This window comes from Cervus elaphus, chromosome 29 (assembly GCF_910594005.1).
Source record: "Cervus elaphus chromosome 29, mCerEla1.1, whole genome shotgun sequence".
NCBI classification, from domain to species: Eukaryota; Metazoa; Chordata; class Mammalia; order Artiodactyla; family Cervidae; genus Cervus; species Cervus elaphus.
The window spans coordinates 40,508,650-40,532,887 of NC_057843.1; the positions used below are offsets into that span (position 1 = coordinate 40,508,650).

Below are 24,238 nucleotides of genomic sequence, written 5' to 3' on the forward strand. Positions count from 1 at the left end.
TCTAAACATTTTATGTAGATCCTATGCCCTCAAGGATATAATTCCCCACTTCTTGAGTTGAACATAGTAACTTCTTTCAAAAGAGCACAGTATGAGAAAGGGAAGTACAGTATAGAAAGAACAACTTTATACTGGAGACATTACAGCCCTGTCTCAGCCCAATGATGGAGGTCAGCATCTCTAGTGATGTCACACTGATACAGGTACCCTTGATCTGATGTGATGAGAATGACTTTATTGTTTTGGTCTTCTTCCCCAAAGCACATAACCCCAGTCCAATCATGAGCAAAACAATAGAAAAATCCCAGTTCAGGGACATTCTACAAGATATCTGACCAGTAGTCCTCTAAACCATCAAGGTCATCAAAAACAAGGAAAGTCTATAAAACTGTGACAGCCAAGAAGAGAACTAAATGTAAATCCTAGACGGGATCTTGGAATACAAAAAGGAAATTAGGGGAAAACTGAGGAAATATGAAAAAAAGTGTGGCCTTTAGTTAATAATAATGTATCAATATTGGCTTCTTAATCATAACAAATGTACCATAGTAATGTAAGAGGTTAATAATGGGGAAAACTAGTGTGCAGAGTGTGAGAAAGCTCTGTACTATCTTTGCAATTTTCCATAAATCTAAAACTGTTTTGTGTGTGCTTAGTCACTCAGTCGTGTCTGACTTTTTGCAACCCCAAGGACTGTAGCCTGCCAGACTCCTCTGTCCATGGAATTCTCCAGGCTAGAATACTGGAGTGGGCTGCCATGCCATCCTCCAGGGGATCTTCCTAACCCAGGGACTGAACCCAGGTCTTCTGAGTTGCAAGTGGATTCTTTACCATCTGAGCTACCAGGGAAGCCATACGACATTTACATAGAAGAATTTGCACTGCTGAGTACTACCCTGAGATTCTGATTTAATTTGTCTGATGTGTGGCTTGAACTTTGGGACTTTAAAAAGCTGCCCAGGTAGTTCTGATATGTCTTCAGCAAACCACTGCTCTAAAGGAAGGGAAGGTCTTTATAGTGAGCTGCTCTTTCTTTTTTTCTTTCTAATTATAATATATACTCTGACCTTGTCCCTAGCAAAATAGCAGTATGATTTAATGATGTTGGTTGTTTGAATAAAGCAGTTTTTCACATGTGCAGCCAGCAATGTAGAACTTAGAGAATGATGAAAGTGAAAGTGTTAGTCTCTCAGTGTCCAAGTCTTTGAGAACCTGTGGACTGTAGCCTGCTAGGCTCTTCTGTCCATGGAACTCTCCAGGCAAGAATACTGGAGTGGGTTGCCATTCTCTATTCCAGGGGATCTTCCCAACACAGGGATCGAACCTGGGTCTTCTGCATTTCAGGCAGATTCTTTACTGTCTGAGCCACCAGGGAAGCTAGAGAATGATATTTCTCATTAAATGAAAAAAAAAAAATCTTGTTTAAGAAGCTTAAAATACCATTAACTATTTAGGAAACAGGAAATTGTAGACTATGCTAAACATACTGTTGGTTTAAATCTGAATGTAGTGGCAATGCCTTTCATTTCTCTCTAATTCTATGCCACATGTACATGTGTGCGTGATCAGTCGTATTCAACTCTTTGTGATCCCATGAACTGTAGCCCACCAAGCTTCTCTGTTTATGGGATTATCCAGGCAAGAATGTGGAGTGGGTTGCCATTTCCTCCTCCCAGGGGATCTTCCTAACCCAGGGATTGAACACTTATCTCCTGTGTCTCCTGCATTAGCAAGTGGATTCTTTGCCACTGAGCCACCTGGAAAGCCCACGCCATGGGTACATGGAGGTAAAACATCTGCTAAGTTTTAGGTACAAAGGTTGGGCTTTCCGGAGACAATAGGCTTATTTTCTGATGTTTGAAAAAAAGGTAAAAGCTTCATGCACTGGCAAATGCAGCTTTAAAGTTCAGGAACTTGCAACTGACCTGAGCCGTCTATGTTTCTCAGCTAGGGAACCTGGCAGTTATGTGTTCCTGGGGATCAAATCTGATGCTGGAGATAACTACTCTACCAGTCAGTGAGGAAGAGATCCTGCTGACCCCAGCACCTGGACCAACTTCAGTGAAGAGACAGAGGCTAAGAGGTGATGGAGCCTTGCTTCCTCACACACAGACAGATGGATCTAGAGACTGTCACACCGAGTAAGTCAGTCAGAAAGAGAGAAACAGATATCATATATTAATGCATATAGGTGGGATCTAGAAAAATGGTAGAGATGATCTTATTTGCAAAACTGAAACAGAGACACATACATAGAGAGCAAAATGAATGGACACCAACGGGGGATGGGGTGGTGAGATGAATTAGGAAATTAAGATTGCCATATATACACTCTTGATACTATGTATAAAATAGATAGGTAATGAGAACCTAAAAAAAAAAAAACTAATGTAAACCCCCCTAAATTATGCTACTTAATTTGGAACTGGTGAGACTGTATTTTCAGACTTACTCTGTTTACTAAAAATCGTAACAAGCCAGGAAATTGCTTCGTATACATTAAGTTATGAAGAAAGATCTATTTTTCCTATCATTTTCCTTCCTCAAAAATAGTCATTCATAGGAATTCCTACTTTTTTAAACCTTTAAGAATATTAATGAGCCAGAAAATACTTGTTGATTGAGTCTTCTAGGCACTGGGGGAGATATTTACAAAGCTAAAAAATAATATTGGCTTTTTATTCAGGCATCCAAGCAATGCTTGAGTGTTTATCACAGTATCAGGCATCTGCCAGGTACTGGAGATTTTTAAAAACGGAACAAAAAACTAAGGTTGGTCTTCTTTATTAAGTAGCCCATAGTCTAAGAACTTACTGCCTAGACTGGTGGCTCTCACCCAGGGGAGATTTTCGCCCTCCAGGGATATCTGACAGTGTCTGTAGAAATATTGGGTGGGCACTGCCAGGAAGGCTGGGGTGACCCTACTGGCGTCTAGTGACTAGAGACCAGGGAAGCTGCTAAATATCTTCAAACACACAGGACAGTCCCCATAACACAGAAGCACAGGACTCAAAATGTCACTGTGCTGAGGATGAGAGACCCTGAAAACCCATTGGACCTTTCATCAGAAAGAGAGCACACTCTCCAGGTGTGAATTAGGAAAGCCTCAAGACCAACTCCTGCCTTCTCTTTACCACGTGAAGTTAGAACAGTGGAGGGGTCTGAGCTGAGGGGCGAGTAAATGTCCACACTGTCCATTCAGAGGGGTTACAGTGGTCCTGCTCAGAGGAAGGTCCGCTCGTCTGCCATTGGGTCCCAGCAGTTCCAACAATAAGAGCCCCGGCATGAAGGCACTTACAGTTCGATCAGGCTGCATCGGGCATATGACCTGACCTTGCTTTCTATTGAGAGCAGGCAAGTTCCTATAGTCAACCCCGGAAATCCTTTTGAATAATATTACTAAAAGCTGAGGATGCTTACAGTACATACCATTTGTGCTGAAGCTGAAACTGCTATAAGATTTTTGTGTCATATTCAGTTCAATTCAGTCACTCAATCATGTCTGACTCTTTGTGACCCCATGGACTGCAGCATGCCAGGCTTCCCTTCACCAGCTCCCAGGGCTTGCTCAAACTCATGTCCATTGAGCTAGTGATGCCATCGACCATCTCATGCTCTGTCGTCCCCTTCTCCTCATGCCCTCAATCTTTCCCAGCATCAGGGTCTTTTTCAGTGAGTCAGCTCTTTGCATCAGGTGGCCAAAGTATTGGAGCTTCAGCATCAGCATCAGTCCTTCCAATGAATATTCAGGACTGATCTCCTTTAGGATTGACTGGTTTGATCTCTTGGCAGTCCAAGGGACTTTCAAAAGTCTTCTCCAACACCAGAGTTCAAAAGCATCGATTCTTTGGTGCTCAGTTTTCTTTATGGTCCAACTATCACATCCATACATGACCACTGGAAAAATCATAGCTTTGACTACATGGACCTTTGTTGGCAAAGTAATGTTTTGGCTTTTTAATATGCTGTCTAGGTTTGTCTTAGCATTTCTTCCAAGGGGCAAGCATCTTTTACTTCCATGGTTGCAGTCACCATCTGCAATGATTTTGGAGCCCAAGAAAATAAAGTCTGTCACTGTTTGCATTGTTTCCCCATCTATGTGCCATGAAGTGATGTGACTAGGTACCATGATCTTTGTTTTTTGAATGTTAAGTTTTAAGCCAACTTTTCATGCTCTCCTTTCACTTTCATTAAGAGGCTCTTTAGTTCCTCTTCACTTTCTGCCATAAGAGTGGTGTCATCTGCATATCTGAGGTTATTGATATTTCTCCCTGCAGTCTTGATTCCAGTTTGTGCTTCATCCAGCCTGGCATTTCACATGATATATTCTGCATAAAAGTTAAATAAACAGGGTGACAATATACAGCCTTGACATACTTCTTTCCCAATTTGGAACCAGTCCGTTGTTCCATGTCCACTTCTAACTGTTGCTTCTTGACCTGCACACAGATTTCTCAGGAGGCAGGTAAGGTGATCTGGAATTACCATCTCTTTCATAATTTTCCACAGTTTGTTGTTATCCGCACAGTCAAAGGCTTTGGTGTAGGCCATAAAGCAGTAGATATTTTTCTGAAACTCTTTTGCTTTTTTGGTGATCCAACAGATGTTGGCAATTTGATCTCTGGTTCCTCTGCCTTTTCTAAATCCAGTTTGTACATCTGGAAGTTCTTATTTCAGATACAGTGGAAGCCTTACCTGGAGAATTTTGAGCATTACTTTGCTAGCATGTGAGATAAGTGCAATTGTGTGGCCGTTTGGACATTCTTTGGCATTGCCTTTCTTTGGGATTAAAATGAAAACTGACCTTTTACAGTCCTGTGGCCACTGCTGAGTTTTCCAAATTTGCTGGCATATTGAGTGCAGCACTTTAACTGCATCATCTTTTAGGATTTGAACTAGCTCAGCTGGAATTCCATTACCTCCACTAGATTTGTTTATAGTAATGATTCCTAAGGCCCTAGACTTTGCATTCTAGGATGTCTGGCTCTAGGTGAGTGATCACATCATTGTGGTTTCTGGGTCATTAAGATCTTTTTTGTAGTTCTTCTATGTATTCTTGCTACCTCTTCTTAATATCTTCTGTTTCTGTTAGGTCCATACCATTTCTGTCCTTTTTTGTGCCTATCTTTGCATGAAATGTTCCTTTGGTATCCCTAATTTTCTTGAAGAGATCACTAGTCTTTCCCATTTTATTGTTTTCCTCTATTTCTTTGCATTGATCACTGAGGAAGGCTCTCTTATCTCTCCTCGCTTTTCTTTGGAACTCTGCATTCAGATGGGTATATCTTTCCTTTTCTCCTTTGCCTTTAGCTTCTTTTCTTTTCTCAGCTATTTGTAAGGCCTCCTCAGACACCATTTTGCCTTTTTGCATTTCTTTTTCTTGTGTCACCCTACTTAAATATAAAACGTGGTCTTGGAACCATGTGGCTCCGTGTAGGCAGTAGCCACATGTAGTTATTTAAATTTATATTGTTGTTGTTCAGTCTCTCAGTTGTGTCCAACTCTTTGTGACCCCCATGGACTGCAGCATGCCATGCTTCCCTGTCCTTCACTATCTTCTGGAGCTTACTTAAACTCATATCCTTTGAGTCAATGATGCCATCCAACCATCTCATACTCTGCCATCCTCTTCTCTTGCCTTGAACCTTTCCCAGCATCAGGGTCTTTTCTAGTGAGTCGGCTCTTTGCATCAGATGAATTGAAATTAAATAATATTTAAAATTCACTCCTCAGTCACACTAGTCACAATTTAAAGTGCTCACAAGTCACATGTACTTATTAACTGTAGAACTGGACAGGGTATATGTAGCACACTTATAATATCACAGAAAATTCTATCAATAACATTGTCTTACAAGCCATTTCTAAGGATCCTCACCAGTATTAGTTAGTACTTAAAAAAAAAAAAAAAAAAGGCTTGTTTTCTAGCAGCTGAGGCACCAGGGCAGATGCTTTGCAATACCTCATTATCCCTGTTTGTTAGAAAGGCATAGACATGTTCTGCTAGGGGGACCATCTCTTGTCAGACATGGTATTTTGTGAAGCTTTATGTAATAGATGTTGAGTAAGGTTATTAGATGATTGAAACTGATTTTCCAGAAGGTATAACAATGTAAAATTCAAGTAGATAACCCTTATCAGGCATTTTTGACCTAAATCAAGTGTGTATTGTTAAATATTAATGCCATTAAGGTATTTCAGCAGGAAGTTAAGATATGTGACCCAAATACATTTCTTTCTGGTAATTGAGTGTAATAGGGAACTAGTGTTTAGTGGATTTTAACTGGGGTTGGGGCAGGATGAAGGGAAGAGAAGAGGGTCAAAATAACCTAGGGACCTCTTGCAAAATTTATAGGGTGCCAGTACATGAGGTTCCTCAGAATGGCGGGGTGAGTGGGTAGGGAGAATCCTGCTCATGTAACTTATTTTGAAAAAGTTCCCTGTGTAATCCCAGTCTACCTAATCCAGTGTATTGTTTAGAGATAGGAAAAGGAAAATTAGTCTGTCTCTTCCATTGTATGGTGGAGTGGGGGAGGGGGGCTAGATTAATGTGTCTTAAAAAGGACACCTCTAGATATGATTCCATGTACTTGGGTGGGCCTAGATACCCACTCAGTTCTCTCTCACTCTCTTTCTTTCCAGGGCCTCTGGCCATTCTTATCTTCCTTCTCCCTAGGTCATTTAGAACAATCAACTGGGTTTAGAACAACTGCCTTAGGCATTTCTTTCCACTATCAGGTGTGTCTAGCAAGCTCCTGTGTGTGCATGCTAAGTCACCTTAGTCACATCTGAGTCTTTGCGACCCCATGGCCTGTAGCCCACCAGACTCCTCTGTCCATGGAATTCTCCAGGCAAGAATACTGGAGTGGGTTGCCATGCCCTCCTCCAGGGGATCTTCCTGACCCAGGGATGGAACTAGTGTCTCTTATGTCTCCTGCATTGTCAGGCAGGATTTTTACTGCTCATGCCACCTGGGAAGCCCTGTCTATTCTTAGATGCATTTTCTGATCAGGGCCTGAAATGATGATATTGTGTGCTGTTGATCAAAGGAGACATCACATACACAGAGAATGCAGTAGCTAGAGATCACACTCAGCTGAAGAAATTTAGGAGCCCCTTTCCATAGAAAGATGGGCCAGGAATGTGTGAGCAGGTTAAACATATTCTTGATCAGGACCTGATCAAGCCTTTGGATAATTGTTTAGGTTGAGACTTCAAAGTTTGGTCATAGAGCTTGGTTCATTTATGTTAATATTAAAAAGGCTATTGCTATAGAGAAAACTTACAGTCCATCAGTTTAATAGCTAGGTCTGCTGGTGTATGGAATATGTCCTTCCATCAGATGGAAATGTGCTTCCCCCAAATCCCATTTAAACTGAAATTTTGTGCTGTATTTTCAAGGCATATCAGCTTTGAATGGATCTTTTTGTTTTCCAGTGATTTTTTTTTTCTGTTAATGGATTTAGACTATCCCCACTCCATTCTGTATTTTCTTCATCCCTGGCTTCAGGTTTTCTCCTGATAGAGATCCAGTTTTCCCTGACATGTAAAATGTTGGTCACCTGGGGATTATAAAAACACAAGGTGGGACTCGTATCATTGGGAAACTCCCCAGAACAAAATAAAATTCTTTTCATGGCATGTTGTATGATACCTTATATCAGCAAAAATAGCTTACCACCCCACAAAGGTCTAGCCCTAGCATCCTACGTCTATTTAGTGCCACAGAATCTGCTGATAGTGAAGGGGACAAAAAGGCACACAACCCTGAAGAGACTAGAGCAGATTGTTTGTCAACAGTTCAGATTCCATCTCTAAAAAATACCTGTGTTTCTCCTTTGAGTCTCCCAGTGCTTTGGGTATCAGAGGTGTGAAGTGCCCTGGGGTTCTAGAAGCCACTCAGGGTTTGTCTTCTCTAGATTATGTGACAGAGGGGAAGGAAAGCTTAAAGGCATGTATAGTTTGGGCTTAAAAACTTCAGTTCAGTTCAGCCGCTCAGTCGTGTCCGACTCTTTGTGACCCCATAAACCGCAGCATGCCAGGCCTCCCTGTCCATCACCAACTCCCGGAGTCCACCCAAACCCATATCCATCGAGTCAGTGATGCCATCCAACCATCTCATCCTCTGTCGTCCCCTTCTCTTCCTGCCCTCAATCTTTCCCAGCATCAGGGTCTTTTCAAATGAGTCAGCTCTTCGCATCAGGTGGCCAAAGTATTGGAGTTTCAGCTTCAATATCCGTCCTCCCAATGAACACCCAGGGCTGATCTCACTTAAGATGGACTGGTTAAATCTCCTTGCAGTCCAAGGGACTCTCAAGAGTCTTCTCTAACACCACAGTTCAAAAGCATCAATTCTTCACCACTCAGCTTTCTTTATAGTCCAACTCTCACATCCATACATGACCACTGGAAACACCATAGCCTTGACTAGACCGACCTTGGCTGGCAAAGTAATGTCTCTGCTTTTTAATATGCTGTCTAGGTTGGTCATAACTTTCCTTCCAAGGAGTAAGAGTCTTTTAATTTCATGGCTGCAATCACCATCTGCAGTGATTTTGGAGCCCCGCGAAATAAAGTCAGCCACTGTTTCCACTGTTTCCCCATCTATCTGGCGTGAAGTGAAGGAACCGGATGCCATGGTCTTAGTTTTCTGAATGTTGAGCTTTAAGCCAACTTTTTCACTCTCCTCTTTCACTTTCATCAACAGGCTCTTTAATTCTTCACTTTCTGCCATAAGGGTGGTGTCATCTGCATATCTGAGGTTATTGATATTTCTCCTGGCAATCCTGATTCCAGCTTGTGCTTCCTCCAGCCCAGGGTTTCTCACGATGTACACTGCATATATGTTAAATAAGCAGGGTGACAGTACACAGCCTTGATGTACTCCTTTTCCTATTTGGAACCAGTCTGTTGTTCCATGTCCAGTTCTAACTGTTGCTTCCTGACCTGCATACAGGTTTCTCAAGAGGCAGGTCAGGTGGTATGGTATGCCTATCTCTTTCAGAATTTTCCACAGCTTATTGTGATCCACACAGTCAAAGGCTTTGGCATAGTCAATAAAGCAGAATTAGATGTTTTTCTGGAACTCTCTTGCTGTTTTGATGATCCATCGGGTGTTGGCAATTTGATCTCTGGTTCCTCTGCCTTTTCTAAAACCAGCTGGAACATATGGAAGTTCACGGTTCATGTATTGCTGAAGCCTGGCTTGGAGAGATTTAAGCATTACTTTACTAGCTTGTGAGATGAGTGCAATTATGCGGTAGTTTGAGCATTCTTTGGCATTGACTTTCTTTAGGATTGGAATGAAAACTGACCTTTTCCAGTCCTATGGCCACTGCTGAGTTTTCCATATTTGCTGCCATATTGAGTGCAGCACTTTCACAGTGTCATCTTTCAGGATTTGAAATAGCTCAACTGGAATTCCATCACCTCCACTAGCTTTGTTCATAGTGATGCTTCCTAAGGCCCACTTGACTTCACATTCCAGAATGTCTGGCTCTAGATAAGTGATCACACCATCATGATTATCTGGGTCATGAAGATCTTTTTTGTACAGTTTCTGTGTATTCTTGCCACCTCTTCTTAGTATCTTCTGCTTCTGTTAGGACCGTACCATTTCTGTCCTTTATTGAGCCCTTCTTTGCATGAACTGTTCCCTGGTATCTCTAATTTTCTTGAAGACATCTCTAGTCTTTCCCATTCTATTGTTTTCCTCTATTTCTTTGCATTGATCACTGAGGAAGGCTTTCTTATCTCCCCTTGCTATTCTTTGGAACTCTGCATTCAAATGCGTATATCTTTCCTTTTCTCCTTTGCTTTTCGCTTCCCTTCTTTTCACAGCTATTTGTAAGGCCTCCTCAGACAGCCATTTTGCTTTTTTGCATTTCTTTTTCTTGGGGATGGTTTTGATTCCTGTCTCCTGTACAATGTCATGAACCTCCATCCATAGATCATCAGGCACTCTGTCTATCAGATCTAGTCCCTTAAATCTATTTCTCACTTCCAGTGTATAATTTTAAAGGATTTGATTTAGGTCATACCTGAATGGTCTACTGGTTTTCTCCACTTTCTTAGAAATTAGTAATCTTTCAAAAACCCAGAAGGAAAAGAGAAAGAACTTCAGACTAACACAGTGGAGACTGATTCATTTAGTAACAAATACAGAGTGTCTGTTACATGCCAGACATGGTGATACAACATGCTGGTGTGGCATGATTAAACAAATAAATATATTTGGCCTTTTTCCTGGTTCCTGGCATGCTAAATTCCTTGGAATTTCCACTGATAGGAGTGTCTTCTGTATTCTAATGAGGTGACTAAAGATGGGGTATTGAGACAGTTTCAGGATGGGGACTGGTTCCCAGAGGAAAAATCCATGTGATTATAGGGATAAAACCCTTCAGTCCCACCTCTGACTTCTGGGGAGGAGATAGGGACTGGAGACTGAGTTCAAGTACCAGTGGCCTAAAATTTAGTAAATCATGCCTATGCCATGACGCTTCCAGATTGGGAACACATTGATGTGCTGGGAGGGTGGTGCACTCGAAAAGAGCATGGAAGCCCTGTGCCCTCCTTACCCCCATACCTTCCCTATGCATCTCTTCCATTTGGTTGTTCCTGTGTTGTATTCTTTACAATAAAGCTGTAATAGAAAGTAGAGAGCTTCCCTGAGCTGGGAGTTACTCTGGCAAATTACTGAACCTGAGTGGGGTTGTGGGAACCTCCATATTTATAGTTGGCTAGGCAGAAGTGAAAGTTGTCTGGGGACCCCATTTGAGGCTAGTGTCTAAAATGGGACTGAGCCCTTAACTAGCAGGGTCTGTGCTAACTCTGGGTAGTTAATGTCACATTGAATTTAATTATTGGACACCCATTGGTGTCAGGGAATTGGAAAATAGGAGTTGGAATGATACACTGTGCTTAGTAGCTTCAGTCATATCTGACTGTTTGCAACCCCATGGACCGTAGCCAGCCGGGCTCCTCTGTCCATGGGGTTTTTCATGCAGGAATGCTGGAGTGATATAGCTAGGTATAAAGTGGTGACTGAGACATTTTCTGCTCTTACAAAATTTATAAGTTTTCTATGAGTGTGTTGGGTTAGGTAGCACCCTGCTGTGTATCACCCAATTGCCCCTCCAGCTCTCCTCACCCTGATCATTAGAGGCTGATTCTTAATGGACCTCTTCAGTGGGCCCTCTATTCTGTCTCTGGTTGGTATTGATCAGTGGGGACCCTGGTAGAACACTGAAAGGGGGAGGAGGAGGAGGGCAGGGTGTTTATCCTCCTTCCTCCTATCTTGTTGGGGGCACCTTGGACTGCATCCCTGGATGGAAAACCATTACTCTCTTCGTGACAATCTTCTCTACATGACTTTCTTTCTCCAGGTTCTGCCAACACCCCCTCCTCCTCGTCTCCTTTAGCCTAGAGTTGGTAACAGTGGCTCAATCCCCAACCCCAATTATTGCCCCAAGTTCCTTGTGGTTTTACTTTACCCTGAGTACACTTTTGTAAAAGTTCCTTAGTACATAAGCCTTTGCATTATTCTGATTTGAGTATTCCATCTTATCGGGATCCCAACTAGTACAAGCACTGTCCATTTAATTGTGAGATTGGTGCTGGCTAAGTGTGATTTTTGTTTTGATATTGTTGATGCTACTATTTCATGTAATTTAGCCAGTTGCTTCTTAAGAAGGTCACCTTATGATTGCTTCTTAGCAATGATAAGATCATCTCATAGAATAGAATGCTTATCTTCATATTTTCTTTGGCAGGAGAGTGTACATTCAATGAGGTAAAGCGAAGGGTAACTAGGACATCAGTTCTGTTTTATAGCATTTAGAATAGTAATTTCAGTTGCCAAAATGCTCTTCTTACCAATTGTGATTCTGGCATTAAACTGTATTCTAGGCTTTGAAGGTGCATTAATAGCCTGGGATTTATACCAAGATGATATACACTGATGAGAGATTGATAAAGGTTGTACAAAGTCATTATTATTAACTGGTTTTTTGCTGAGATGGAATAGGGTGATCCTACCCAGAAGTTCAACGGTTATGCCTGAAACATCTTTTCTTTCATAATAAACCCTGGAGTGAGAGGTGGGGGAAATGAAGAAAGAACACCCAGAAATGAGTTGTGAAGACAGCACAAAATGTGTGCTTTTTTGTTTACAGAGGTTCTAACATAGGGAACCATGTCATGAGATTTACTATTTATTATTGATCTTTTCATCTGAACCCACCACAGCACCTTCTTTGAATCTGTTATAAGCCAGTTTTTTCAAATGATTAATTTCTTTTACTAATTTATTTTTAATTGGAGGATAATTGCTTCACAATGTTCTGTTGGTTTCTTCTGATGTGAGTCAGCCATTGTTGTTGTCCAGTCCCTCAGTCATGTCTGACTCTTTGCAACCCCATGGACTGCAGCATACCAGGCTCCTCTGTCCTTCACCATCTCCTGGAGCTTGCCCAAACTCATGTCCTTTGAATCGGTGATGCCATCCAACCATCTCATCCTCTGTCATCCCCCTCTCCTCTTGTCTTCAATGTTTACCAACATCAGGGTCTTTTCCAGTGAGTCAGCTCTTCACATCAGGTGGCCAAAGTATTGGAGCTTTAGCTTCAGCATCAGTCCTTCCAGTGAATATTCAGGGTTGATCTCCTTTAGGATTGACTGGTTTGATCTCCTTGCAGTTCAAAGGACTCTCAAGAGTCTTCTCCAACACCATAATTTGAAAGCATCAATTCTTTGGTGCTCAGCCTTCTTTATGGTCCAACTGTCACATCCATACATGACTACTGGAAAAACCATAGCTTTGACTCGACAGACCTTTGTTGGCAAAGTAATGTCTCTGCTTTTAAATATGCATCTAGGTTTGTCATAGCTTTTTTCAAGGAGCAAGAATCTTTTAATTTCATGGCTGCAATCACTATCCGCAGTGATTTTCAAGACCAAGAAAATAAAATCTTTCACTGTTTCCATTGTTTCCCCATCTATATGCTATGAAGTGATGTGACTAGATACCATGAGCTCAGTTTTTTGAATGTTGAGTTTTAAGCCACCCTTTTCACTCTCCTCTTTCACCTTCATCAAAAGGCTCTTTAGTTCCTCTTCACTTTCTGCCATAAGGTCAGAATCAGCCATAAGTGTACATAAATCCACTCTCTCTTGAACCTCCCTCCCACTCCCCATCCCATCTGTCTAGGTTATCACAGAGCACCGAGTTGAGCTCCCTTCATTATACAGCAGCTTCCCACTAACAAATGATGAATTTCTTGAAGAAAGATATAAGCTTATAAGTTTGTAGCCTTTCGTTAGAGTTTTTTTGATCCTCCTTTCTTCCTTATTTTGCTTCCCAGAGTCATTACCTAAATATGAATTAGGATGACCAGACAGGATTATCAAAGATGATGTCAGCTTGTCTGTAATCCACTGATCTATAGACAAGAGGGAAAGCTTTTCTCAGAAGATGGTGCATGTTTACATCTCAGAAGAACTGATGAGAGTCTGTGTCCATTCTTGAAAGTGAAAGTGTTAGTCACTCAGTCCGACTCTGTGACCCCATGGACTGTAGCCTGCCAGACGCCTCTGTCCATGGGATGTCCTCGGCAAGAATATTATAGTGGGTTGCTATTTCCTTCATCCTTGATCATTAACTATTGGAGATAAAAGCAATTTCAAAGCTCATCTACCTCCTAATGCTATAGATGATGCAACTGAGACAGAAATATTAGAAGACTTGGCTAAGAACACAGCTGTATTCATTTACTAGGGCTCTGTCACAGAGTACCCACAACTGACTGGACTAAACAGAAATGTATTTTCTGTATTCTCCCAGTGCTGGAGGCTAGAAGTCGAAAGCCAAGGTGTTGGCAGGGGTGGTTTCTTCTGATGCCTGTGAGGGAAGGACCTATTCCAGGCTTCCTCTCTCCTTGGCTTATCAGTGGCGATCTTCTCCATATCTGTTCTCACCACATTCCCACTTATGTGTGTCTGTGTCCAAATTTCCTCCTCTTAGAAGCCCACCATTCATACTGGATGACCTCATGACCTCATTTAAACTTGATTATCTCTATAAAGACCCTATCTCCAAAAGAAAGTCAATTTTTTTTAACATACTAGGGCTTAGGATTCCAAGTTGCTAATTTGGTGGAGGGACACAGTTCAACTCATAACAATAGTTGTCTAAAGACAGACTTAAATCTTGATCTTTTGATGCCTTTGTTAGGTATTTTTCACCCTTACTACACCACGTGCCATTTAATATTCTTGTTCCCATGGATGCAAAGAAAACCATTTTATTTTTCACAGAGGTAGGGTACAGAGATGTGATTTGAACCTTGTATTTTCTCAGACATTTCAAATGATTCAATTTAGATGAAATATAAGGTCAAAGTAAATTTCAGATAGTAAGGATCCTTATTAATAAAGCCTGAAAATAGTCATCTTTGGGATAAAGATAAGTCATGAAATTTGTATTACATCACTGAAATTATTGAACCTTAGAATTAGAGTGTTAGGTTCTCCCATACTTATTTTATAAATTGCAGTTTATAACATGACATTGTGTTGATAAATGCATTTGTGCAGTTATTTTCCTCTTTATTTGGGTCTCTGTGTCCCTGCAAAAAGGCTTCCAGGGAAGTAAGTTTTCCTTCTAGATGTCCTATTGATAAAGCTTTGGCAGAACAATTGCCAATCCTGCCATTTAATTCTCCTAAAATCATTTTGTCAGTGTAGGGATGCTTAAAGCCTATGATGGTTATAAAGCAGCCCAAGTGGCACCAGATATCTTAGCAAAATGTTTGCACATTGGTAGACAGGTTATTTTTGTTAGGTTTTATCAAGTGGTCGTTTAGAAAAGGTGGATTTAAATAAGACAAATTTGTTTTAGAAGTTTTTAGTTCATATATCATATCACCAAGGTCAATGTGGTTTGCTTATCCTTGCATTAATGAAAACTGCTTCTATTAAAGGTCAGAACAGAAAAAAATAATGGGGTGTTGAACTCTTTGGTAACAACCACATTCTCCCTGTTCTCACATGGCCTAACATCCTCATTTTGAAGGAGGGAAACCTGATGATCCTCTGATCATAACATTAACATGATCAGCCCAAGAACACAAGTACACTGTCTCTCAGACTTTCCACCCAGGTTGGCCGCTGTAATGTAGAACTTGGGAACAGCAGATAAAGTGGCATTTCTGACTATCTACTGACATCCAATAGGGCTGCACATAAATCTGCACATGGCCTACCTCACCAACTCTTAGACTATGCCTCTTGGTATTTAGAAGAGGTAGTGACGTGAAAGTGTTAGTTGCTTAGTTGTGTCTGACTCTTTGTGACCCCATGGACTGTAGCCCGCCAGGCTCCTCTGTCCATGGAATTCTCCAGGTGATAATACTGGAGTAGGTAGCCATTCTTTTCTCCAGAGGATCTTCCCAACCCAGGGATTAAACCCAGGTCTCCTGCATTACAGGTGGCTTCTTTACTGTCTGAGCCAAAGAGGTATTCGTTTCTGGAATTTTCCCTCTGTACTTCTCCCTTCTAGCAGTTTACCAAAGCGTATCTATTGCATCACCAGCCTTTCAGTATACACCAAGGAAGAAATTTTAGTGGTTAAAGAAATCTGGAAAATGCCACACACTGCATCCCTCTTTTAGTTATCATCATGCATATTGGAATATTGAAGGCTTGGCAACATCTTGCAAGAAGCAGCACTGAGCTTCCTTTAGTCAGGTGTTTCCAAAGTCTTCTGAGCAGGGAACCATTTGTTCATGTAAACCTGTAAGACGTAGGCAGCACATTTTGAGAAATCTTGTACAAAACTTGCTTAAGTCAAAGAAATATATACACGGGAAAAGAATTGGTGGGACTTTCCTGGTGGTTCAGTGGTTAATACTCTGTGCTTCCAATGCAGGGGACAGGAGTTCAATCCCTGGTTGGTGAACTAAGATCCCACATGCTGTGTGGTGTGGCAAAATATAAAAGAACTTAGATCAAGTTTATAGGTAATATAGCAAGAGAGCTGCAGGGATCTCTCTCTCTCTGGATACTTGAAAAGTGAAAGTGAAGTCATTCAGTCGACTCTTTGTGACCCCATGGACTGTAGCCTACCAGGCTTCTCCATCCATGGGATTTTCCAGGCAAGAGTACTGGAGTGGGTTGCCATTTCCTTCTCCAGGGGATCTTCCCGACCCAGGGATCGAACCCGGATCTCCTGCATGGTAGGCAGATGCTTTACCGTCTGAGCCACCAGAGTAAGACTGGATACTTGAGTGACTCACAATTCTTGTAATCTCCGCGGAATATTCCTTGTGGCTGATTAGCAAAGATGGAGTACTAAAATAGCCTAGCCAGGTTTTTCACTCATGAAGATCTTTCTTAACTGTGCGGGGGTAGATGACTGTTTTGTGTGTGTATGTGTGGCTTCCCTGATAGCTCAGATGGTAAAGAATCCATTTACAATGCAGGAGACCTGGGTTTGATTCTTGGGTTGGGAAAAACCCCTGGAGAAGAGAATGGCTACTTACTCCAGTATTCTTGCCTGAAGAATCCCATGGACAGAGGAGCCTGGCGGGCTACAGCCCATGGGGTCGCAAAGAGTTGGACACAGCTGAGTGACTAACACAACCACATGTGAGAGAAAGGGAGAGAGTATGAGTATGTGTGTGTGTGTGTCCTGGATAATCAGATAGCTTAAAAAAAAAGTACTGGGCTCATAATCAGAAGGTCTGATACCATAGATGTGAGATGTGACATCTCCACCAGTTAGCATGGTTGTTATTGCACAAACCCCGTCCCTCTGTCATGAGGCAGGCCTTTAGTACCCAGCAAGCCTCTCTGTCTACTGGGGACCTTAGCAAATATAGTCTGAAGGTGAAGAGGAGGAAGTTATCAGGCTGATGACATAATGTCTAAGCAGGTGGGTCACCTTGAGGGGAGCAGAGTGTTTGATCTAAAGGGCTGCCTTTCCTGAGGGGGATGGAAGTGGAATGTCTGACACCCTGAAGCAACCATTCCGCCTGGTTGGCCTTGCTGGATGCTGGTGTTTAGATGTTCCTGTAACAAAGACCCTTTGGTGTTGAATAACAGAAACAATCTTTGAGCTGGCTTAAGGAAAAAAGAATATATTGGGTAGATACTTGAGCATATGATGGAATTTAAACTCTTGGAAGAGTCAAATCTTCAGAAAGTTCAGAAGCTTGATGGCTCAAGGGGTCTGCTTTCTACTCTTAGTTTCCCAGAGTCTCAGCTCCGATTTTGGGTGAAATGTTTACTCTAAGGCCATTTAGTTATTATGTATCTGATGGTTCAGGAGCATGTGGCAACATCTTGATCTCGTTGAAAGTGGGTCCCTTCTCCAGCCCCAGGAGATATGGTGTGACAGTCTAAACCAGTCACTGTGATCTCACTGCCCTGTGTCAGGAACTGGTCTGCAGATGGCCTTAAGACCCGATACTAGGGCAGGAGATGTAAATAGAAAAGGGCTGGGTATGGATTCTGAGAGAGTTTTTGTTTTCCCAGTAAGAAGAAACAACAAATTCACATGGCATGGCTTTTTCTCCCTTTGTTTTTCCCCTTTTTTGGAGTTCAGACGTGATGCCCAGTGGTGCCATGATATGACTGAGATATGACAAGCCCCCGATGAAAGGTGTATCCTGGGAGTAGGGGGTTTAAAGGAGAGAAAGCCAAGAGGTCTATATAATAGCGCTGTCACACTGACACCAGACTCAATACCTCTCGATTGGTTCTTGAGAAAATGATCCATTTGTTGACATTGCAGTGCACTATATTAGATTGTTATTGTTGTTACTTGCAACCTAAATCATTCCTAAGTGAAAAAGTTGTATAGGATAACTGTAGATGTTGGGAGCCAGTTCCTCCAGATCAAAGAGTGATTCTCAGAGCTTTAATGGGGGAGAAGACAGAGATAGCTCAGGAAATGGGGACATATTTAGAGGTGTCTATGAAATCTCCCCTGGAGCCCTGAAATCTTACTACCGTGGCAGAGCACAGTGAGGGGAACCTTCTTGGCACCAGGACACACCTGTCCTAGATGGAATTAGCTCATTAACTCATACATTGGTTTTAATAATTTTTTTTATCAATCCCTTATTATCTGCTAGATATTTTTCTACATGTTGGGAATAGATTAGAGAAGATTGAGGAGATTTTGGTTCTCATTAAATTAACGTTCTAAAGGGGAAATAGATAATAAACCAGAAAAGTAAATGAACAGAATCATTCCAAGTAGTGAGAAGTGCTATATGAAATATAAAACAGAGTGTTGTGGTAGAGAGTCTGGGTGGGGGTGAGCATAGAAGACTTAAGAAAGTAACACTGGAAATAAAACTTGAATTGCATAAAGGTGCAGCTATATGAGACCCAGAGACCAAGCTTTTCCAAAGGGAATGGCCAGTGCAGAGGCCCTTGGCAGGGTGAGCATGGTGGGCTGGACACACAGACTGAATTATTAATGGGTGTCCAGTGCACGGTGATTCCGGAGGCCACCCATGCTTATCTCATTGTGACCATTCCCGCCACTCAGCTCGCGGGCATTGTGATGGATCTCGAGGCTGCTGATGGGGTGACTGTTCCCAGCATCTGCTTCAGGCCAGGATGGGATGGCTGGGGGCAGGGAGCCTGGGTAACAGACTGTGATTGGAGTGACTGATCATGCCCTTGCCCTTGATGAGTGGACCATTGTTCTCAGCGCACCACATAGGCTCCCTGGGGGGCTGGCTTCCTCTGAAATGGATTGGCCCTTCCCTGGAGGGGCTGGCAGACCATTCAGCTGGCATGAAGCTGCTTCAAGACCATGCTCCAGTCACTTCCTCGAGTTACATTGGCCACATTTGATGTGTCTTTCTGTGGAAAGACCTGGCTCTGGCTCCCAGCTTGCTACAGCTGGTCATACCCAGCATCATTTTCAAGTGATACTTATCAGTGAAGCAGTCACATGAGATCATAGGGCTTGAAGCAGCCTCCAAGGTTATCCTATCTGGCATTTCTTACATGTCTGGCATGACCCAGAACGAAAGTGCTGGAATGCCACCACCCCTACTTCTAGCAGGTTGCCAGCTAAACCAGATATCCACCTAGTTCCGGTGTAGAATTCAACTCTCCTTAACACTTGAACTTGGGGACAATTAATTATTAGAGCTGTCACATTTTCTCATGGATCCTATATGACTGATCAGATGTTAGGCATGTGTTCACTTTAGGAGGTAAGGTGGACTGCAAGTAGCCAAACTATCATTTAAAAACCCTGGCTCATTATTTTCTAATAATAACATGTGAGATAAAAAATTTTGTATGTATTTGTGTAGGATATGATTATATAAATCAATTAAATATAAATCTATTATATTTAAATTATTAATGACATCATTCACAATGCTCCTATTCTTATTTTTTTCTGCACTTGATAAAATATTCTCAGAGAAATGTTAGTATGTCTATGACTATATATTTTTTCTTCTCCCTTATATTTCTTCTGATTTTTGCCTTATGTATCTTTGGTTTTTTGCTGTTAAGCTGTCTAATAGTGTAAGATGTCTATATTCTTTGTGAAATTATGCCTTTTATCATTAAAAATATTCATCATTGTTTCATTGAAAATAAATAAATTTTAAAAATAAGTAAAAACCCTGGCTTGCTTCTCCTAGATCTAGGATGAAATGGATCACAAAATATTAAAGTTGGAAGAGATTTCAGTGATCAATATCCCTCCTCTTAAGAGATGAGAAATAAAAAGGAAAAATGACTTAACCAAAGTTAAAATTAATTTTACAATAGAAAGTTTTTGGGTATCCACATGGGTCTTTCACCACTGTTTACATCATTTTGTTGTTTTGCTTTGACTCATGAAACAAGAGGAAAAGAATTCCTGGGCCAACAATGTGAAAAGTGTACGATCACAGTTCTCCTTGCCTCTGTCTGGCCCCACTCTCACTACCCTATAGAGCAGGCATTCTTTTTCTCATTTCACAGATGAGGAAAATGCATCCATTTAGTTAGTAAGTGGCAATACTGAACTCAAGCTTAAGCCTCCTGACTTTTATCTAATATCATTTCCAAATCCATCACTACTTGCATTCTCTGGGGACAGAGGAACATAACAGAAATTAGCCATAACTTAGATGGGGTAGAATACACAGGAGCCCCAAAGCCAATGTTCTAGGTTGCTACGAGCCGTAAGGAAAGGATTCTGGTGTCACCTTCACTGGTGTGTAAATACTTCCCTCTTAAAGTTCCTGTATCTGAAGCAGAGGCTCCTGGCTGTAACATAACCTGGTGCTGTCATTTCAATAACCACCTTCATTTATTTTAAATACCACCTCCTTGACAGAGTGGTGCATAGAAGCCCAGGCTATTAGAACCAACTGGCTGGGTTCAAATCCCGGCCCTACCACTTCCTCTGGGTGACCTGAAGGATATTATTATACTTAACCTTCCAGTATCTCAATTTTCTTATCTACAAAATGGGGTAGCAGTAGTGTCTTCCTGAGAAAGTGGTAATGACTAAATGAAGTCAGGTATTTAGAAGAGTAAATGTTGAGTAAATGTCAGTTGTTGTTACATTTGCTCTCAGGACAACAGAAGGAATTCTGTCACATGTCTGAATTTTCTCCGGCAGTATGAAAAGATTAATTTCTCTCTCTTTTTAAAAAAATTTATTTAGCTATTTGGCTGCTCCAAATTTTAATTGTGGTGTGAAGGATCTTTAGTTGTGGTACATGGAATCTTAGTTCCCTGACCAGGGATCAAACCCAGACCCCCTGCATTGGGAGTGTGGAATCTTAGCCTCTGGACTGCCAGGGAAGTCTTGAAAAGAATACTTTCATAGCTCATGATAACAGACAGGCATTCTAGGGTGAGAAGCGTCTAAAAACATATCCCCATACAGTTTAATGCTTAACTCCAGAGTAAGATGTATTCCTGGCACTCTACTGCAAGAGTTATCTTCTTTTTGAACAGCAGAAAGCTCTGGCTTATGCACTCAAAAAGCTAGAGCTGACCCAGAAGTTACACTTAGAAATGAAAAGGAGGAAGAACCTCTTATGTAACTTGAAGAGTATAAAGGATCCAATGATAAAAACCACTGCCGTGAACTTTTCTGAAGCATAATAAATCTCTGCATAAGACTCTCCAGCCATTGCCAAGGTATGATTTGTCTTTTCGTTTTTGTCTTAAAATAGACTAGAAAAAATGTTAATAAACCCCCTCCCATTAGACTGTGTATTAGATTGTGAAAGGTATGAAATGCTATTATTTCAAGTTCTTTCCATCTTCTAAAACAACCTTCTCTGTGTGTTTGATGGCTCCTTAGCAGTATTCTGACTTTAATTTTTTTTTTTCTGGCTTTAATTTGATGGTGACTCCTGACTTTGTCTAGATGCTCACATGCAGCTGAGTCTTCCCTCTCCTCTTTCTGTTTTTCTTTCTCTTTTTGCTGATACTTTCTGCATGTTTAGATCATCTTTCTACCGACCTTTCAGTGGCTCAGTGTTTTGTTTCAACGCATGAGCGAAGTTGGAAAGCAGAGCCAAGTGACAGGCTATGAAGCAACAGCTCAGCCTCACAGAACAAGTATGCTTTGCGCTATTTCTAGTCAGAGCAAATGTGGCCTTGGTGGACTGGAGGGAACAGTATCTCTCAGGTAAAAATAAGTTGCTAAGATTCACACCAAAATGATGCAAATCCTTCATTTGCAAACAGATCCTCATTTGGGAGCCAAGTGGGAAGAGGACTGAACTGGAAATCAGATTCAGGGTCCTGCCTAGCTTTCTTCCAGATGATCCCACCAATCAGCCATCTGGTCTCAGGTAAGTATCTGTGACTTACAAAATATTTTTTTAATCAACAACAACAATTATGGAGAATACAATAACAAAACTGTGTGTGTTGTCGAGTTCTAAGCAGCCCCAACATTGGGATGAGTTCATGTCAGACCTAGTTCTTTGTGGATTCCTCCTTTATCCCAGATTCCCTTCCTCCCACCCCAGAGATTAACACTGTCCTGAATTTACATCTTTCGTACTACTTCTGTATACACATGTATCTTTCAACAGTGGGTACTCTGTTTTGCATGTTTTAAAACTTTAAACTTGATCTACATATTCTGCAACTTGCTTTTTTAATGAATTTAGCATTAGCTTTCAACAACAAATCTCTGGTTCATTCATTTTAACTAGTATATATTCTAATGATTTGTGAACAGACATCAGTCCACCTGTTTATCTATCTATCTCCATTCTCCTGTTGATAAGTAATTAGATTGTTTCTAATTTTGCACTATGGTAAGCAATGTTCTTGACCAGTGTTCTTGTTCATTTTCTGTTCTAACATACAAAAGCTTCTCAAAAATGTTTTGTCTATACCCACAGTAAAGCATACACTTTACATGGAAACCCAGAACATACAAGTGTACATTTCTGTGTATCTGTGTATACACTGTATGTGGGGGAAAAGTTCCTCAAAATAACACTCTTGTTGTCTGTTCAGCTATGATACAGTTTGATTTAGTCTATTTCACATACAAAAAAAAAATAGGCTGTTTGCAATTTACTAAAGTAATTCCATGACCCAGTAGTGCATCTCCATACTGTCTGGGGCACATACTTTGCCATGAAATTGCTGGGTCATAGGTTATACTCATTTTCAAATTGAGGAGTTTATACCTTTGTGAGTTCATTCGATGCATTTAAATGAATATTTGCATATAGCCAGCATTCTAGGGGTTTCTAAGAGGCAGCTTTTTGAGTTATTTAGTGGCTGGAAATGAAAGTTCTGTTTTCACTTTCTAGGTTTCAATTTTTTCATCTGTTACCAGAAGTCGAAATAAAACAAAATACTAGATTCTTCAGTGTTTTGCAGACTACTTTCCCTTCAGTCCCAAAGTCCTGAGGAGGACTTCAGGTTCTGTTCTAATGTGTGTAAGTTGTGGGGAGAGTGGGATTTAGGGGAGCAAAAGGAGGAGAATGAGGAGGTGGAATTTGGGGCCTTTTACCACAGTCCCAACCCAAGGAGCCCATTTCAATATTTATCCATTGTATTTCCATTGTGTGCAGCTCAAAAATATTCTGAAACTATTGGTTTAGATGTTCTCAAGTCTCTTTCCAGATCTAAACTTGAATGAAAAGAACGTTTGCATCTCTGGACCCTTTAAAATTGCAGCCAGTATTAGACCACATGATGACTTAGGGTATAGGGCATTGGCAAAAAGTGTTGGTTAACCCAAGTTCCTTATGGATTTCTAACACTGTGGAATCTGACTTGGAAAGGATGCTTTCAGAGTCCTGTAGGGCAATAAGTTCGGGGCACTTGTGGCTGGGACTGCCCCTGTGGGACAGCCAAGTGTACTCTGTCCTATGGGCTACGTCCAAAAGAGGCTGCTTTAACGGATTTTTTTTTATTTGCAGTATTGTTTATTTACAATGTTGTATTAATTTCAGGTATACAGCAAAGTGATTCAGTTTTATATATAATATATATATATTATTGTTCAGTCTCCAAGTTGTGTCCAACTCTTTGCGACTCCATGGACTGCAACTCACCAGGGTTCCCTGTCCTTCACTCTCTCCCACAGTTTGCTCAAACTCGTATCCATTGAGTCAGTAATGCTGTCTAACCATCTCATCCTTTTCTGCCTGCTTCTCCTTTTGCCTTTAATCTTTCCCAGCATCAGGGTCTTTTCCCATGTGTTGACTCTTTACATCAGGTGGCCAAAGAATTAGCATCAGTCCTTCCAATGAATATTCAGAATTGATTTCCTTTAGAATTGACTAATTTGATCTCCTTGCTGTCCAAGAGACTTTCAAGAGTCTTCTCCAGCTCCACACTTGAAAAGCATTGTATATTATATATATTCTTTTTCAGATTCTTTTCCATCATAGGTTATCACAAGATATCGAATGTAGCTTCCCGTGCTATATAGTCAGACTTTGTTATGTATCTGTTTTATATATAACTGTGTGCACCTCTTATTCCCAAACTCCTATTTACCCTTCCTGCTCCTATCCCGCCCTCTCTTTGGTAATCATAAATTTGTTTCCTGTGTCTCAGTCTGTTTCTGGTTTGTAAATAAGTTTATTTGTATGATTTTTTTTAGATTCCACATATAAGTGATATCATATGATGTTTATCTTTCTCCATAAAAAACTGCTTTGTTTTCACCGTATTTGTTTATTCTGTGAATGAAGGCCTAATATCAATTTCTCTGAGCTCC

At 41.1% G+C, this 24,238-nt stretch overlaps 1 long non-coding RNA gene across 2 annotated transcripts in view; it reads left to right on the forward strand.

The window, feature by feature from the left end:
* Positions 1-24,238, forward strand: part of LOC122685923 — a 79,708-nt gene that overhangs the window by 22,756 nt on the left and 32,714 nt on the right. Inside the window, exons 2-4 of one of the 2 annotated variants that reach the window (XR_006338571.1) lie at positions 1,948-2,141; positions 20,992-21,174; positions 21,730-21,836. This is a non-coding gene — a long non-coding RNA (uncharacterized LOC122685923). Of the gene's footprint in view, positions 1-1,947; positions 2,142-20,991; positions 21,175-21,729; positions 21,837-22,782; positions 22,947-24,238 lie in introns of those variants that run through there. The other variant, XR_006338572.1, reaches the window with a different exon arrangement.